The sequence below is a fragment of the Camelus dromedarius genome, chromosome 6 (genome assembly GCF_036321535.1).
Source record: "Camelus dromedarius isolate mCamDro1 chromosome 6, mCamDro1.pat, whole genome shotgun sequence".
NCBI classification, from domain to species: Eukaryota; Metazoa; Chordata; class Mammalia; order Artiodactyla; family Camelidae; genus Camelus; species Camelus dromedarius.
This window is the reverse complement of record NC_087441.1, coordinates 62,320,992-62,337,858: the sequence shown is the minus strand read 5'-3', so window position 1 is coordinate 62,337,858 and position 16,867 is coordinate 62,320,992. Positions and strand designations below refer to the sequence as shown.

General features: G+C 40.7%; 1 long non-coding RNA gene across 2 annotated transcripts in view; it reads right to left on the bottom strand.

The window, feature by feature from the left end:
* Positions 1-16,867, bottom strand: part of LOC116154337 (uncharacterized) — a 282,683-nt gene that overhangs the window by 155,732 nt on the left and 110,084 nt on the right. The gene's annotated exons all lie outside the window — the stretch shown is intronic.

The following is a 16,867-nucleotide window of genomic DNA, read 5'->3' as shown; positions in this document are numbered from 1 at the left end:
AAAATTGAAGTCATTGTTGTCTTCTTCTCCCTGAGCACACAGTTAATCCCCCTTTTGCAGCATCCCTTGCAGTGATGAGTTCTAGCCAATGGGGGTCTGCGTGTAAGATGGAAGAGTCACTTCCAAGACTCACTTCCATGCCCCTCCACTCCCAGCTAACTGCAATGGGACAACCCCTGAGAGGTTGAAGGCCACGTGTTTGTGATGACAGCACCTCCGTCAGCCTGTCCCCCTGAACGATGGGAGCAAAGACCTCCCACCAGCCCAGGAAGTACTGGTATTATCATTATTTCATTTTCACAGGTGAAAAACTGAGTCATGGAGAAATTAATCTTAGATAATGAGACAGCAAGGGATCTGACCTAGAACACATTTCTATCCCAACCATTGTTTTCTTGCTCAAAAGCACTCAAAATGCTTAAAGGAGCTTCTGAATCATGGACCTCAAATTTCTTCTGGGTGACCACTCCCACAACCTGGAATAAAACTGATGACCCCTCCTAATTCGCCCTTCAGAGGGTGCATCCCTCACCGCCTCCCATACCTCTCAGAGATGCAAAGCCCCTGAGAGGGCACATCATGATGGTATATCCACTTAGCAAGCCTCTCCCAGGTCTGCCATGATTTTCTATCTGATACTGGCTATTCTGTCCACCTCTCAAACAGTGCTATACTGCCGGTTCAATACTATAACTGCAAGACAGAACAGAGTTCAAGCACTCAATAATGTTTTCATTATTTGAAACAAACAAACAAACGAATCCTGTAGGAGGTCGGCAAGAAAACCACTAAACATTTTGCTGTTTTGCTATAAAAATGTTCTCACTAAAGTGTTCAGAAACAGGGAAGTAATAACTGTAGAATTCATTTAAAGGTTACATATAGTAATGCTCAAATATTTCTGTAATTTACAGTAGTACTCGAAGGTGACAGGCATGATTTAGAAATCAGAATGTTCTCTTTAACTGCGAGATGTCCAGTTAGCTGAGGGTTAATTTATTTATTCAGTAAAACTCCCCAGGGCAAGAGGCCGCTTGAGCTGCAGGAGGAGCCTCACAGGTGCCTGAGAAAGTGCACAGAACTTTAAAATGGTCCCCTACAAAGGGAGTGTTGGCTCCGATGGCTTGATCACACACGGTCCACCTACCTGAAATAAATACCTTGCCCCTGAAACTTCTCACATGCAGAGTATAGAAACTTCACACACATGGAGGAGTGTCATGCGTTTCACAAATCAGGTGTAATTTAAAATCTCAGAGACCACAGCTGGTTCCAGAAAGCAAAGTGGGATGATAGCCCATCACAGGCTCTAACTCCTGCTTTGAGTGTCTTGCTGATCAAAATCAGCACATGAAATCTCTTTGAGGACCTCAGAGCTGACGTTCCATCATTTGGGCAAGAGCTTATTGCACATTCTGTCCATGTTCTCCAGGACACCACCTGTCCCAGAATCCCAGCACTAATGCAGAAACAGACAAACAGCTGCTTCCACCCAAGTTTTCCGAATGAAACTGGGTGTACTCAGTTTTCATAAATTAAATTTTTGAACAAAATGCCAACTACTGCAAAGGTTGATATTCATTATATCATTGTTTTACAAAAGTCTTTCGATAGAACAAAAAAGTTATGGATGGAGTTGTAGCACAAGTGACCAGGAGTCAGTGTCATGCTAGCACTAGACGGCATCCTGTACTGGACTCAACTAGACGTAGTAATAGGGACGGGGAAACGGTCAAGATATTGGCTTTTAATTTTAAAAATTATTTTATTTGCCATTATAATGGATTTTTAAATATTATTTGGGGCCATTGGCCACTTTCAGAAAAAGTAAGGAAGAGATATATCAGACTAGACCAAATAAAAGGAGGATGGATCCGATCAGTTCCCCCCTGGAAGACTGCTAGTGAATGCTAGTTTTCCCTCATGGGCGGAAAAATTAGAAACAATAAGGAAAATACAGTGAATTTTTCATAAAGTTAAATTGATTCCATTTAAGACTGTGCCATTTTAAGATTGTCATTTCTATTCTTTTGGTGAATCAGTGCCCTTTTTTATGAAATGATATAGCTATATGAGATAGTTGCTGGCATTTTGTCCATAACTGGCAAAATTTAAAAAGTCAACAATTCTATTCTTTGTCCCAAAATATGTTTTTGAGATTCAGCTGGTCCATGGAATCCAAATTCTAAGAGCTGGTTTAGTCTCCCTCCTGCACCTTGCAGCTTAAATAAGGCAATAGTAGATGAATGTGAGAGTTCCCTGATGACTGTCAACATGAATGATTCGTAATGGATACTCCGGTTTTCAAGACTCGAAGTGTTTCCTGACCGTCTTCTGTGTACTCAGTACGGATCTTAGAATTCCTACTGAAGAAAGAGCTGTCCTTTCCAAAAAAGAACTTACGATCTAGTTGTAAAACGACAAACACCCACGTGAACTGGAAAGAAAACACACACACACACACACACACACATCTTGCCAAATGTGAGATCGTGCAGCACAGACTAAGGGCAATTGATCTGTTGAGAAATAAAAGGTGAATGTGGAGCCAAGCAACACGAAAAAAATGATTCTCGAGTTGGTTGTTAATGGGAGGGAGGTGTTTGTGTTGGCTACAACAATACAGAGGGCTTTCTGAAAATATAGAAAAGCACTAAAAAGGAATCACAGAGAGAATGATGGTACATGTAGATGTGGAGGGAAGCAAACTGACAGGCTCAGCCATTAGATGGGTCCGGAGAGGCCAGAGGAATTAGGCACCCAGCAGCCCCTTGACAGAGGCCTAAAATGAGATGCTATGGAACTTAGGCTCAACCCTGTGACAAACTCATGGCTATCTTACTTAATCCAAGTGTAAGGTCCAGCCAGGAACAAAGTGACAAGGGAGCATCAAGGAGGTTCCCAAAACTCATCCTCTCGCACCAGTTTCAAAGCAAAAATAAACCTCCATTCAAAGTCCTTTGGTCTGTAGATCAATTTAAAAGTTCTAAAGGTATCAAGCTCAGTTACGAGCCTATCACAGTAATTCATGTGAGAGATGAGGCAAGTAGAGTCTAGATTACATGTTATAATGGCTTATAATAAGATTTATGATGCATGATTGGGACATTGTGCTGTACACCAGAAACTGACACATTGTAATTGAGAGTACTTCAATAAAAAAAATAAAGTATTTGTAATAAAAAATAAAATAAGAGCACCAATAAATCAAAAAAAGATTTATGGTAAGAATATTTGTGACAAATATTATTTCTTAGTGTTTGACTTTTGATTTCTCTCATTAGGGAGAAATCAATTCATTTTAATTAAGTTGATTAATTCATTAATTTAAATTTAATTTAGTTTTTTCCTTAAAGACGTGACAATGAAAAAAAAAAAAGGTTGTGAGACATTAGTCTAGATCTAGAAATAGCACTAGATTAAATTTTGTTAATGATGCTTCTCTTACATATTTAGGAACGAAGATTGTCTTTCGCATCTCTGGTTCCCAGTTTTAACATTGTTTTCCCTTTCTGTTTTGTCCCTGGTCCCAGGTTCTGGTGCACAATTTTTTTGTACTGAGGAAAATATTTGCCATATGAGCCATGTGCGCTTTAGAAAAACATTAAGACAGGACTTGCCTTTTGCAGACATATCTGTGTTTTAAGGCCTTTATCGTGCTGTGGAATGAAAGGTATTGCTCCCCCACATGCACTCACCCCTACTAGGTACAAAGATCTCTTTGTACCAAGGAGCAGGCATTCTTCCAGACATGCCAGATGGCCACTGCTCTTTCTACAAATCCTTAGACTGTTGCACAAATGCCGAAGCCCAGGCTCCAAAGAGCACTGTGATCAACATGGAGTGAGCATACTAGCAATGAATAGAACACATTAAGTTTTCACTATGTTCCAGGCACTGTTCACATCACTGCGTGTGACCAACCCCACTGGTCCCCAAAACAACTCTATAAAGCAGGGACTATTTTATCACCCCTATTTTACAGATGAGGAAACTGAAGCAAAGAAGTTATCCTACACGCCGGGTCACATGTCCAGCATTTGGTGATTTAATACTAGAGCTTTGATGCCTGAAGCATTCCATGATACTGCCTTGGAAGCTAGCTCAGAGCAAAGACTCTGGGACTGGCATATCTGCACTCAAATTCTGCCTCTACCATTTCCCACCTGGTGATCCTGAACTAACCACCCAGCTTCTCTGAGCCTCAGTTTCTGCAGTTTTCTCATCTCATGGGATTATCATGAGTTATAAATGAGATTGTGCCTGGCTAAACAAATTCAAACTTAAAAATAATTAGGATCAATATCATCAAAATGTCAATTCCTTCTAACTTGATCAGTAGATTCCACAGATCTATAGATGCAGTCAGAATCCCAAAAAGTTGTTTTTTGGATATCAGCAAATTGGTTGTAAAGTTTATATGGAGAGAGAAAAGACCCAGAATACCCACCACAATACTGAAAGAGAAGAAAAAAGCTGGAGGACTGATGTTATCCAACTTAAAAACTTACTATAGAGCTACAGTAATCAAGACAGCATGGTATCAGCCAAAGAATGGACACATAGATCAATGGAACAGAATACAGAGCCCAGAATAGATCCACATAAATAGAATCAACAGATCCTTGACAAAACGAAAAATGTCTGCTTTGTAAAAGGCACTGTCAAGAGAATGAGAAGACAAGCCACAGCCTAGAAGAAAATGTTTGCCAAAAAAAGAAAAAACTGATAAAAGACAGTTATCCAAAATATACAAAGAATTCTTAAAACTCAACAACAACAAAAAATGAATGATGTGATTTTAAACATGAGCAAAAGACCTGAATAAACACCTTGCCAAAGAAGTTATACAGATGACAAATAAGCATATGAAAAGATGTTTACATCATACATCATTAGGGAAATGTAAATTAAAACAATAATGAGATACCACTACACATCTATAAGAATGGCCAAAATCCAGAATGCTGACAACAGCAAATGACAGGAATGTGGAGCAGAGGAACTCTCATTCACTGCTAGTAGGAATGCAAAATGGTACAGCCACTTTGGAAGACAATTTGGCTAAACATACTCTACCATACAATCCAGCAATCACACTGCTTCGTAACTACTCAAAGGAGTTGAACATATATATCCACACACACAAAAAAAAGGAATAAGGATGTTATAGCAGCTTTATTCATAAGTGCCAAAACTTGGAAGCATCCAAGATGTCTATATGGATACATAAAGCTGTAGCACATCCAAACAATGGAGGATTTATACAGTGCTAAAAAGAGATGAACAATCAAGCTATGAAAAAACTTAGAGGAAACTTAAGTGCATATTACTAAGTGCAAGAAGCCGATCTGAAAAGGCTACATACTGGATGATTACGAATATATGACTTTCTGGAAAAGGCAAACCTATGGAGACAGTAAAATGATCAGTGGTTGCCAGGGGTTAGGAGGGGGTGGGGAATGAATAGGCAAAACACCGAGGATTTTTAGGGGAGTGAAACTACTCTGTATGACACCCTAAAGGTGGATACATGTCGTCCAAACCCACAGAGTGTACACCACCAAGAGTCAGTCCTAGTGTAGACTGTGGACTCTGAGTGATAATGATGAGCCAATGTAGGTTCTCAATTGTAACAAAAGCACCACTCTGGTGGGGGATGCTGACAGCGAGGGGCCGTGGGAGCAGGGGATATATAAGAAATTTGTACCCTTTGCTGTTTTGCTGTGAAACCAGACTTGTTATTAAAAATAAATAAATAAAGCCCACTTAAAAGGGGAAAAAATCAGGATAGGCTTGGAGATGGAAACTAGAAAGTTGGAGGGAAAAGAGTCTTCTTTGTTAACAGTCTTCTGAGCCCAAGGGTCCAGGGCAGCTCTTAAGGAGTGGACAAGGAAGAGACAAAAGCCGAATCTAGGTTGCTGGGAGCCACCCAGACAAGAACAGAAAAGGGAACTGACCCTGTGCCTGGGCTGACCGCGGGTGCTAGTGACTTGAGACTGCTGAGACCTCTCCTCCCTGTCCTGAGTCCCCAGGGCAGGGTCGCCTACCTCTCCCCCTTGTCTACGGCTTCCTAAATATATGAGATGTAATGGGTGTACTAGTTAAACTCCTGTTGAATTCTTATAACAATATCAGAAACAATATACAGCCCTTCAACATAGACAAATGGCTACAAACCACTGAAGGGAGTTACAGGGATGAATGTTCTAAAAAAAAAAAAAAAAAAAAAAAGCCAGGAACCAGAAAGCAGAGCTTCAAATACAGGCCAAAAGGCACTCTCACCTGGTAGCCTCAAACATATCACATGACTCTGGGTGCCAAAAACCCAGATCAAAAATAAAAAGAATTAAATGAGAGGAAAGTAGACTAGAATTTCTCCCCAGGACCACAGTAAAGGCATGTATTAGCCTGACCCACCCTATAGCACCTTAGAAACAAAAACTCCCCATACAAAAGCAAACAAACTTCTTTCCCTGCTGTGACTGCATTTCATAACTCTTGCACTTCCTAATGTGGAACCACTCCATCTATGAGGTCATTTGTTTTCCCAAGAACTCAGTTACGGACTTTGCCAATCATTCAGATCCCAGTCACTGGCCAGGAAAGCTGTGTGAGGAAAGAAAAGCATTAAGTCCCTTATTGCTCTTTCTTAGGTCAGTCAGAGCATTAGAATCCCATACGATTGTCTTTTCAGTTAAAAAAAAAAAAAAAAAAAAAAAAAAAAAAACTATGCTTACAACGATAACAAGTTCCAAATGTTGTCTTTTCTCAAAGGTATGTTTGTTTCAAATCATATGTTTCTAATCTATAACCAAACAGCCTGAGTTATAATTATTCCAGCTCCACACACTATTCAAAAGCCAAGAGATAACATACAGAAATGATGAATGTTTTATTGGTGATATAGAGTCAATCTGTTGATTTAAGACATAAACAGAGTCACATGGAAAGAGAAGAAATGGTGAATAGCAGATCCAATTTGCACTATGCCTGCTCCTAGAAAGACCAGGTTCAGACTCTCCAGGTGAGAAGCAAAGGATTCCTGCTTTGCAGAAAGACTCTGGTGTTAGTCATTTACACTTTAGTGTAAATTTTAATTACTCAGCTCCCGAACTCTATTTGCATTTGAAATCTTCGCTGTAATTGGGAAAGAAAAGGCTTTATCTTCCTATTAAGGGAATTTGAAACCTCAATGAACAGATAAAATAGATGTGAAAGAAGGAGGGACTAGGAAATCCAACTCCTTAGCCTTATAACCAAAGGATATATTGCAGAATTTCTTTCTTCTGTCAAATCTCATTAAGCGTCAGGCTTCAAAAGGGGAATTTTATTTGTTTTGCTTTGGGTAAGTTTTGTCCACTTATCAGTGCTTTTTTTTTTTTTTTAATGGAGAAAAAACAATTACTGGGAAGACCTAGACGTATCTGATTTCACCACTGAAGTTTACATCATTTCACTACTCACTGACTATAAAATTATAGGCATACATAAGCTATTGGGTTGAGTGAGGTGCTGTAAATAATCTTATAAATGCAGTACAACCCACTGAAATTCATATTTTAGAGAAGATCTTGAAGAAAACTCAAAGTGTTGTCCAGATGGGACTCTGGAATCTTCTGTATCTCCTTCCTCAGTGCTGATTCTTTCCCTCAAATATGAACCCTCTACCCTCAACCAAATTACACCACCCTGACCAGGCTGGAATCGTTGCAGATTTGCTTCCTTTGTGTCAGGTATTCCTTTTCTCCAAAGAAAGGAAACAGAAATAGTCAAATGGGGAAAAAAAATGACCCAGGTCAGGATCAATGAGCAATACCACCTAGAACGGAAGGGAGAGATTCCATAATAATATTTTCTTTTGATTTAATTCAAGAAGGCCTGAAATTCACTCTGGACAGTGAGGGGTCTGGCGTTTTCTTATTTACAAGCGGGCTCCTGATAGGCATCCTCGCACAGGAAGCCCAAACTTGGCTCTCTTTTTCACTCTGTAGTGAAAGTCAACATCACAGTTGTGAAAAGGGAAATCCACAGTGAATGGAAAAACCTTTTTAGGAATCAATTTTATTTCAAGACGGTTACAAATCTTAGTGTGTTTCAGATTGAACTTAAAACATATCATATCTCACAGAGTTTTGTGGAGGAAATGAGCTTGATAAATGAATAGTCCTTGATATGAAACCCAAATCCTCCATGAGAAGAGAAACTTGACTCACGTCCCTCATAAATATAATAACCACAGTCCGATGCTGAGCATCAGATTTCCAGAAACTCTACCCATACTGAATTAGTCTATTCTTTTGGACAGAAAGGGAAATGATCTGTAGATACACATCCCAGAAGAAAATGAAACTATTAATTAAACTGAGGTATCTTCCCATCCTGACGCTAGATGACTAAAACAAATACTAAAATGTCCCAATCACTGCATGAAATAATGAACCAATTTCAGAAATTATTATAAAAAATTTTATTTGATTCCTGCACGCACACTAGTAATGTTTATCAAATACCTACCACATGCAGAATGCGGTCCCAGAGCATCCCAGAAGGAACATAACATGAAGCCCCTCCGAGTCTCAGCAATGTAATCACAGAAACGCAAAAACAAATTTTAAATTATCTAAACCCCTAAGTAATTCTGACCTATTGGAAGGAAGTATTTTCAAATTCAGTACAATTTTTCTGATACAGATTATACATAGACAAATACAATTTTAAGGCTAAGTGCCCTGTGGCTGCGTTGCGTTAAATGTTGTTCAGCAGACATTCTCTACTCAACAACAGATTTAAACGCACCCTAATTATCTGCCTGTGAGCTTTAGTTTACATGGAATTCAATCGTGGGTATGTAAAGAGACTTCCTAAAATGGTAAAAAAAAAAAAAAAAAAAAAGGCAGCTTTCTTAAGTGGGTCCATATTTCCTTTTAATGATTTCTGTAAATTTTATTCTGCTAATAATATCTCTTTCTTACTAACAGCTCAGAAGTAAATATAAGCTTACTTACAATTATTATAAAATTTAAGTTACTGAAGCCTTGTTCAATAAATTGCAATTTGCATAAAAATCATGTGTAAGAGTAACTGCCAAAATGCGAATAAAAATAACAACTAATCTTCTTTTCTGTGCTTATTATGTGTCAGCCACTATGCTTATGTGTATGCTGATCTCATTTAATCACCAAAACAACCTTCTCAACAGTATGGAAGTTTCTCAAAAAACTAAAACTAGCACTACCATATGACCCAGCAATTCCACTCCTGGGTATATATCCCCCCAAAAAAACAAAAACAGTAATTTGAAAAGAGACATGCACCCCAATGTTCACAGCAGCATTATTTACAATTGCCAACACATGGAAGAAACCTACATGTCCACCAATAGATGATTGGATAAAGAAGATGTGGTATATTTATACAACAGAATACTACTCAGCCATAAAAAGGATGAAATTTTGCCATTTGCAGAAACATGAAGGAATTGGAGAGCATTATTATGCTAAGAGAAGTAAGTCAGAGAAAGACAAATACTGTACAATATCACTTATATGTGGAATCTAAAAAATACAACAAACTAGTAAATATGACAAAAATGAAGGAGACTCACAGATAGAACAAACTAGTGGTTACCAGTGGGGAGAGAGAAGCAGGGGGCAATAGAGGGGTAGGGGAATAAGAGGAGCACACTACTATGTATAAAATAAGCTAAGAAGATATATCATACAGCATAGCGAACACAGCCAATATTTTATAATGACTAAAAATGGAGTATACGCTTTAAAAATTGTGAATCATTATACTGTACACCTGTAACATATAATATTGTACAACAACTATACTTTAATGAAAAACACCTTTTCAAGAAGGCATTCTGTTGCCCCCATTTTTAAACAAGTGAAAACAAATAGAGTCTGGGAGTTCAAACATTCCGTCATGCTGCCTGCCCTCCAATCAAGAGATGCAAACTGGTGTCATCTTGTGTTTTGTCACTTTAAGGCACAGCCTCAGCACATTCAAATAAAAGGTGTGTATCTGAAAACACATCATTCTGACACGTTCAGTAGTATAGACAAATATAATCTGATTTTAAATAGTAACATCATCATGTCCTCCTCTGTTTTGTAATCTCCGTACCATGGTCAGCCTACAAGTACTTACCCCTGGAAACGGCCCGACTAGAGATGACCTCTTCCTGACAACAGCATCGTCTTTTGTTCAGTCTCCTAGCCCTGGAGAGCCCGTTTTCCTAACGTCCCTGCTGCTCTTTTCTTCTCTCCTATTCCCTGTCATCACTCTGGTTCATGCAGTCGCAACCCCAGGCCTGGATCATCCCAGCAGGACCTTCATGCTCAAAACTCCCTTTGCTTACCCACTATCTGCCTATTCCCATCTCATTATGGTTTCTCTCCCCAGACCTTACAGGCCAAGCTTTTTAAATGTAATCCACACTGGTTTCCTCCCCTTAACTTCCCACTCCCTGCACTCTGCTCCCTGACTCCATTTCTATTTTTTCTCAGGTTCCTTTGTGTCTCCTCTTCCTCTTCCCACCTTTAAACATGAGTGTTCCCCAGGGCCCATCTGTCCACCATGCTCCCGCCCCGCCGTGTTCCCTGCCCCAGTTCATTCACTTATGGCAGGAACTCCAAATTCTCTCTCTCAATCCAGACTGCTCTGTCAAGCTCCCAACTCACTTCCAACCTCAACAAGACACCTCCACCTGGATGTCTCACCAGCTCCTGACACTCAATTCTCAGCTGAGTCCTGCTCCTTCTCCTACGTTCCCCCTGTCAGGTAAGGACACCTTCCCATGAGTCCAAATCACTCACAACACCCTTGACCTCCAGTCACTAATTTCAGCAGACGTTTCTTCCCAAATAGCTCATGAGTCTATCCCCTCCTCTCTAAGCCTCTGACTACCATACTAGTGCAAGCCAGCAACAGCCATCACCTGGACAATTAAAACAGCCACCTAATGGGTTCCCCGTCTCCAGACCTGCCCCAGGAACACCACCGTCCACACTGCCACTTGACTGTTTCCTGATGTGTAAGGCCTGATTGTATCAACCTCTCGCCTTCAAGTTTCTGACGGCTGGCCATCACCTGCCCTGTCTCAGCAACATGCCCATCATTTCCCATGATACACTCACATTTTCACAGAGCGCAATCCACGTGGGCTCTCCTTGCTCTTCCGAGCTTTGCTTGCGCTGCTCCTCCTACGTGCAATGCCCTTCCCATTCTCCGCCCAGTGCACCCAGAGGAGACTGGCAGGAAAAGCTTCCTGAAGGGGGAGAATAGCTTCCTAACAAAAGACACGGGACACAGAGCACCGCACACAAAGCCCATGTTGGCACGAGCTAAACCCCCGCTGAAGAGCAATGGTTTCAGTGGGCCCTTCACATACACTGTCTTGTGCTGAAAGCTGCTTTTATGTGCCCATTTTATTGCCATGTTTCTAAGTTCCTTGGAGGCAGACCATGTTTTCCACCGCTTCATTTCCCTGCTGTCCACCCTAGACAGCCTTTCACGTGGGGTAAATGGCCAATAACTGCCCACTGATGTAATCTGACAGCATCTATTGACAGGAATGTTCTGAAACAAGTCCTTTCACCCATCCTCTGTTGGCGAGAAGTCCGTCAGTCTAACCACTGTGATGTTGCCTGGACGTCATCTTTATGAGAAAAAAAAATGTGTATTGGGATGGATAGAAAGCAAGTTTTAATGGTTAAAGTTTTAGTCCCTGGCCCGACTCTCCACCTACATTAACTCATTTTCTCCCCACAGCAACCCTCTGTGGTGAGGTTGTTGTTGCCATCTCACAAACAAGGATGCCGAGGCACACAGGCTCCTGGAGAAGCTCATTAAGAGAAAAGCTGGGATGTGGAATCAGGCAGCCCGGCCCCAGAGCCTCCAGGCACCCCAGCGTTCCAGACAGGGCCTAGGGTGACTGCCAGACACTCAAGCAACATTACGAACAGTTTTTATCCTAAATTTCATTAGTGATAAAGCACTAACCTCACCCCCAAAAAAGGATACCCTCATCTCAAAAGAGCAAAATGAAAAATATGTAAAATTAAAGTTATGTTTATTTTTTTAATGGAGGTGCTGGGGATTGAACCCAGGACCTCTTGCATGCAAAGCACGCCCTCTACCACTGAGCCATACCCTCCCCGATGTGTGTATGTGTATCTATGGCTGTGTATCTTTTGCGTTGTTTGAGTAGCATTTTCTAAGATTTCATTTTCTGCAATGGCATGAATGAAGAGATGGAGATAAATTTGAGTTACAGAAAACTGAAAACAAAAGAATCTGAAAATATATGTATATGTATAACTGAATCGCTTTGCTGGACACCTGAAACTAACACTGTAAATCTACACTTCAATAAAAAATAAGAATTTTTGAAAAAAAACTAAAGGCAGTTACTTTTTTTGTACACCTGAGAATGTGATGAACACATCTGCACTTAACATCTCTTGGTAAAATAGTTAAGTATCTTCACCTTTCGTTACTGCAAAACACTTACCTGGGAAAAGAGCTAATGGTTGGTTTGTTAACCAACTCTTGAGCACTACAGGTTTGGAAAGCTGCAATTACCTACTCAATCTATCTGTCACCTATAAGTTAAGATCATCTTTCACGTGCTTTCCAACTCTGAGATTCCATAGCTTTGCTGTCCTCTGCTCAGGAGAGGAATTAAGCATTTGGGGTAAACTCTCTGAGGCCACTCAGTGGCGTGGACTCCTCACACACCATTCATGCAGCTAGAAGGGGGAGCCCTCCCCCATTCCAAACCTCAATTCTGGAGCAAAAGTGGTATTCTTTCTACTCTTAAGACCACGTAAGGGAGCAGAAGGGTGCAGTGCTCACTCTCTCCCACGAACACAGCACAACTACATCTACGTATGAAACAAGCCTCACAGAGTACTGCTGAACTTCAGCAGAATAACTCTTACATCAGAAACACAAGGAGAATCCTCACAAAACTGGATATACAACAAGTTTATACTGTACAGCACAGGGAACTATTTTCAGTATCTTGTAGTAACCTATAATGTAAAAGAGTATGAAAACGAGTATGTGTGTATATATGTACGACTGAAACCTTATGCCATACACTAGAAACTGACACAACACTGTAAACTGACTATACTTCAAACTTAAAAATTTAATAAAAATTTTAAAAACCATTTAAGATTCCCATCTTACAAAACCATGAAAAACAAAGGAAAAGAAAGCACGGACCCCAAACATTCCCAGCCCACCCACCTCTACCCAAAGATCATGTTCACAGTATGAAACTGCAGACAATGAATGATCAACTCTTAAATAATTTTAGTCTCTAGTACACAGTTTGCTACAGCAAACTGGCCTGTCTCTTTAAGAGAAGGATTTGATCGTGTGCAATCATGTACACACTGTGGACATGTTTAAATGTATGAGCCTTACAGATTTCTAGAAGTCAGGCACCCCTAGCTTCACAGGGTGAAGAGTTTGTGGGGGGACTGAAATCAGAAAAAGTGGAGCTGAAATCTCAGGCGGCCAGTGACCGTGAAAAGCTTACACTCTGGAGAGGATGACAGATGTGTACCACAAAATTTCAATACAGTGTTGTGAGTGATGCGACAGACATAAACACATGATGCTACGAGAGCAGAAGCCAGGGTGTTGTGGGCGGGAGGTGTCAAGAAATGACCTTTACAGAGAGCATGCCTGAGCCAAGTCTTAAAAGAGAAGTAGTCAGCCTGCCAGGCAAAGAAAAGTGCTTATTAACTGCTGAACAAGGAAGATCAGTTACACCATCCACATGGCTACACAGGGAAAGCACTCATCATCAATCGCCGAGAAACAGGCAAGAGCATCAACTCTGAAGAAGCATGTTTCTGGTGCTTTTGATGAAAAGTGTAGTAGAGCTCTCAGGGGGAAAGATGAAAGATCAGAGAGACCTCTAGGTAGAGGAGCCTTGTCTCTCCACACCATCCATCCACTCAAACTATTTTTATTGGACAGAACTGAAAGAAACATTGTTGGCAAATAAAATACCTACCAGAACTTTCTGGACTACTTCACGCTGCGGACATGCTCGAACTTTGACTTGTACGGCACAAATCCACATTCAAGTGGTGTAAGGGGCCAACTAAGATGAGCGCTTGTTATGAATGAAACGCTGGTGATTACATCAGCCACGCTAACCCAGAACAGCTGACGGCCATCGCCAGTATCATGCATTCAGCAATCAGCCACATCTTTGGTACAGATGTCAGGGAAACCACTGTGCCAATTATGCCGTAATGATGACAGCAGAGAGCTTGGCTAGGAGATTCTCATTTCATGTCTTCTTTGAAAGAGCATCTCTTAAAAGAGGGCGACATACAATACATACTGTGTATCCTGTCAGTCTTTTTGGCCTGAGCTGTGCCCCTTTTGACTCCGTGGATCGTTGAACTCTCTGATCTCGGAGCTGGGATGGTATAAGCTGCAGGGTTTTGGCACACACAAAACCCACGGCATTCTTGAATGCTCCAGACAGCTTTACAGTGTCTCAAGCTACATCTGAGCAAACCTGTTTCTTACTAATGCTGTCAGTCTTTTCGAATATTTCCTCTACAAAGGACAAAAGGAGAAAAATATCATTTGTTAGTTAATCAAAACCCATCTCAACTTAACACAGTTTAACTGATCTTTTCTGCGTTCCACATTTAGGGGATAAAAAAAAAAAAAAGAGTAGAAGACGATCTTTTATAGGAAAATAGGCAACGCTTGACCTGGTGTCAGTGCAGACTTAAGTCCTTCTCGCACAGCTTCAGTAACGGCAGTCCTGCGCAATTCATTCATTTTTTTCATCAAATATTCACCAAGCACCTACTGTACACTAAGGACTGTTCCTAATGAGAGTCAACGTTCAGAAATGTGAACCTCAGGCACAGGAATATTTTCAATCATTAGAGAAAGGCTCTTATGTTTTCTGTATAGAACTTACTAAGGTTAGGAGAATATTCAAATGAGATTTTCATCAATAAGGAAGATAAGAAAAGTGCATTCATTGTCAGGCCTTAGTCAATCTGATAATTCCATTACAAGCACCACTCTCCTCCCCAACTCTACTATCTGCTAACCCTTTTGGTAATTCCAGGACTTTTTTTATTTGAATAAATGTATGGATCAACGGGCATTAGATTAAGCAAAAGGCCTTAGTCTCTGGACAAAATAAATGAATGCAAGACTACAGAAGAATGGGGAAGAAGGATTTGCTCTAAGGCAGATCTTCAGATGATGGTGGGGATGCACGTTCACAAGGCTGTGTAAATTTAGACCCCCAAGCACACTTCCACTTCCAGAAACTGCTTCCAACAGAAAATTTTATAGACATTTTAAAGTCTCATGGGTGAGTTCCTGCAAATATCACAGTTGGTCAAAAAACATATGTGTTTCAGCCCTTTCTACCTTGCTTTGGTGTTAGCTTATAAAAACTCATAGGTGTATATTGGACTCATTAAACTGAAGGACTCATAAGCACCAGCTCGATCAGGGCAGGGTGCTGACAGGCATTATACATTATGCAAGCTTCCCCACATCATTCTGCCAACAGGCTTGCATTTTAATCCAAAACATTCCCAGCTTTTCAAATACGAGGCCTCCCTGGAACACATAAAACCAATCATGCCACCTCATGCAGAGGTTCTCTGATGTGGACAAATTTCCACTGGAGACGGTAAGGAACCCACGACCACATCTGCATGTTACTTCATGCCAATCCAAAGCCCCCTCTCCAGAGCCAGTGTAACAACAGAGCAGTAACCCAGGCAGAAGAAGGTGGAGCTGGCTTGACAGTCGTCAAGCCCTAGATTTATTTATCAGTGAATAAACACATGAATATTCATGACTCAGCTACAGACATTTCCATCTAAGAGCCCACTAGAGATGAAGAGGTGACACCCCAGGACTGTCAGGATCAAACTGAAGTTGAATGCAGAAACACGCTTTCAATCTCCAATTCTTCTAAAGAGGCCACAGAGAAAGCTCACACAAAATACAACTTCATGTTGACAAACTGGCATGTCAAGGCAACAAGCCTCTTTGTAGCAAGATGGTGGACAGCTGCACAGAAGAATCATGACTGATGGTTCTACAACGGTCATTTAGGTTGAGTCTCTATCAGAACAAATACGTCAAAGAAGGGAGAGATAAGAATTGGAAATCTGATGGAAAACAGCCAGGCAGGAAATAAAAAAGGGAAGCATGTTGAACTGTGGTTGAATATAGTATGAGTAAACTTAGTGTTCTAAGACGTGGAACGAGATACCAAGGAAGAGTGGGTATGAGCCATGAATAAGGGGGTTGTGACAACCTGAAAAATAAAAGGCTAGTGGGGAGGAGAAGTCCTCGTGAAGGGATGTGAGCTCTCTGCAAACCGCATGAGAAGAAGTTAAGAGAAGAGCAGAGGACCCTGAAGAGTGAGTGGTGAGGTGAAAAAAGAAAAAATAGTGATGTGCTTCCTTCAATTAAAAATAAAAGATAAAAATGCTACAAAAACACTGAGATCAGTTTCACTAGCATCTAGAAGAGGGTCACAAGATATTTACCAGCCGCCGTACGTCCAAACATGTGCTCATTCACACCGCTGATTATTTGTGCTCAGTGGAGATGAGTCTCTAGGTTAGGTGGCCTTAAAGACAGACAACTAGTACAAGTGTGTGTAGACGTGTGGGGAGCTCAGAGGGAGGATTACACTCTGCCAGGTCAATTTAGTTTTTTCCTTCAATAAACGAATTCTGTTAAAATGGAAAAAATCAATAGTCCGGGGAATTCATTTTCTCCAAATCTGACATTCTTATCAATAAAGAAAGAATCTATGGTCTAGATCTTATTT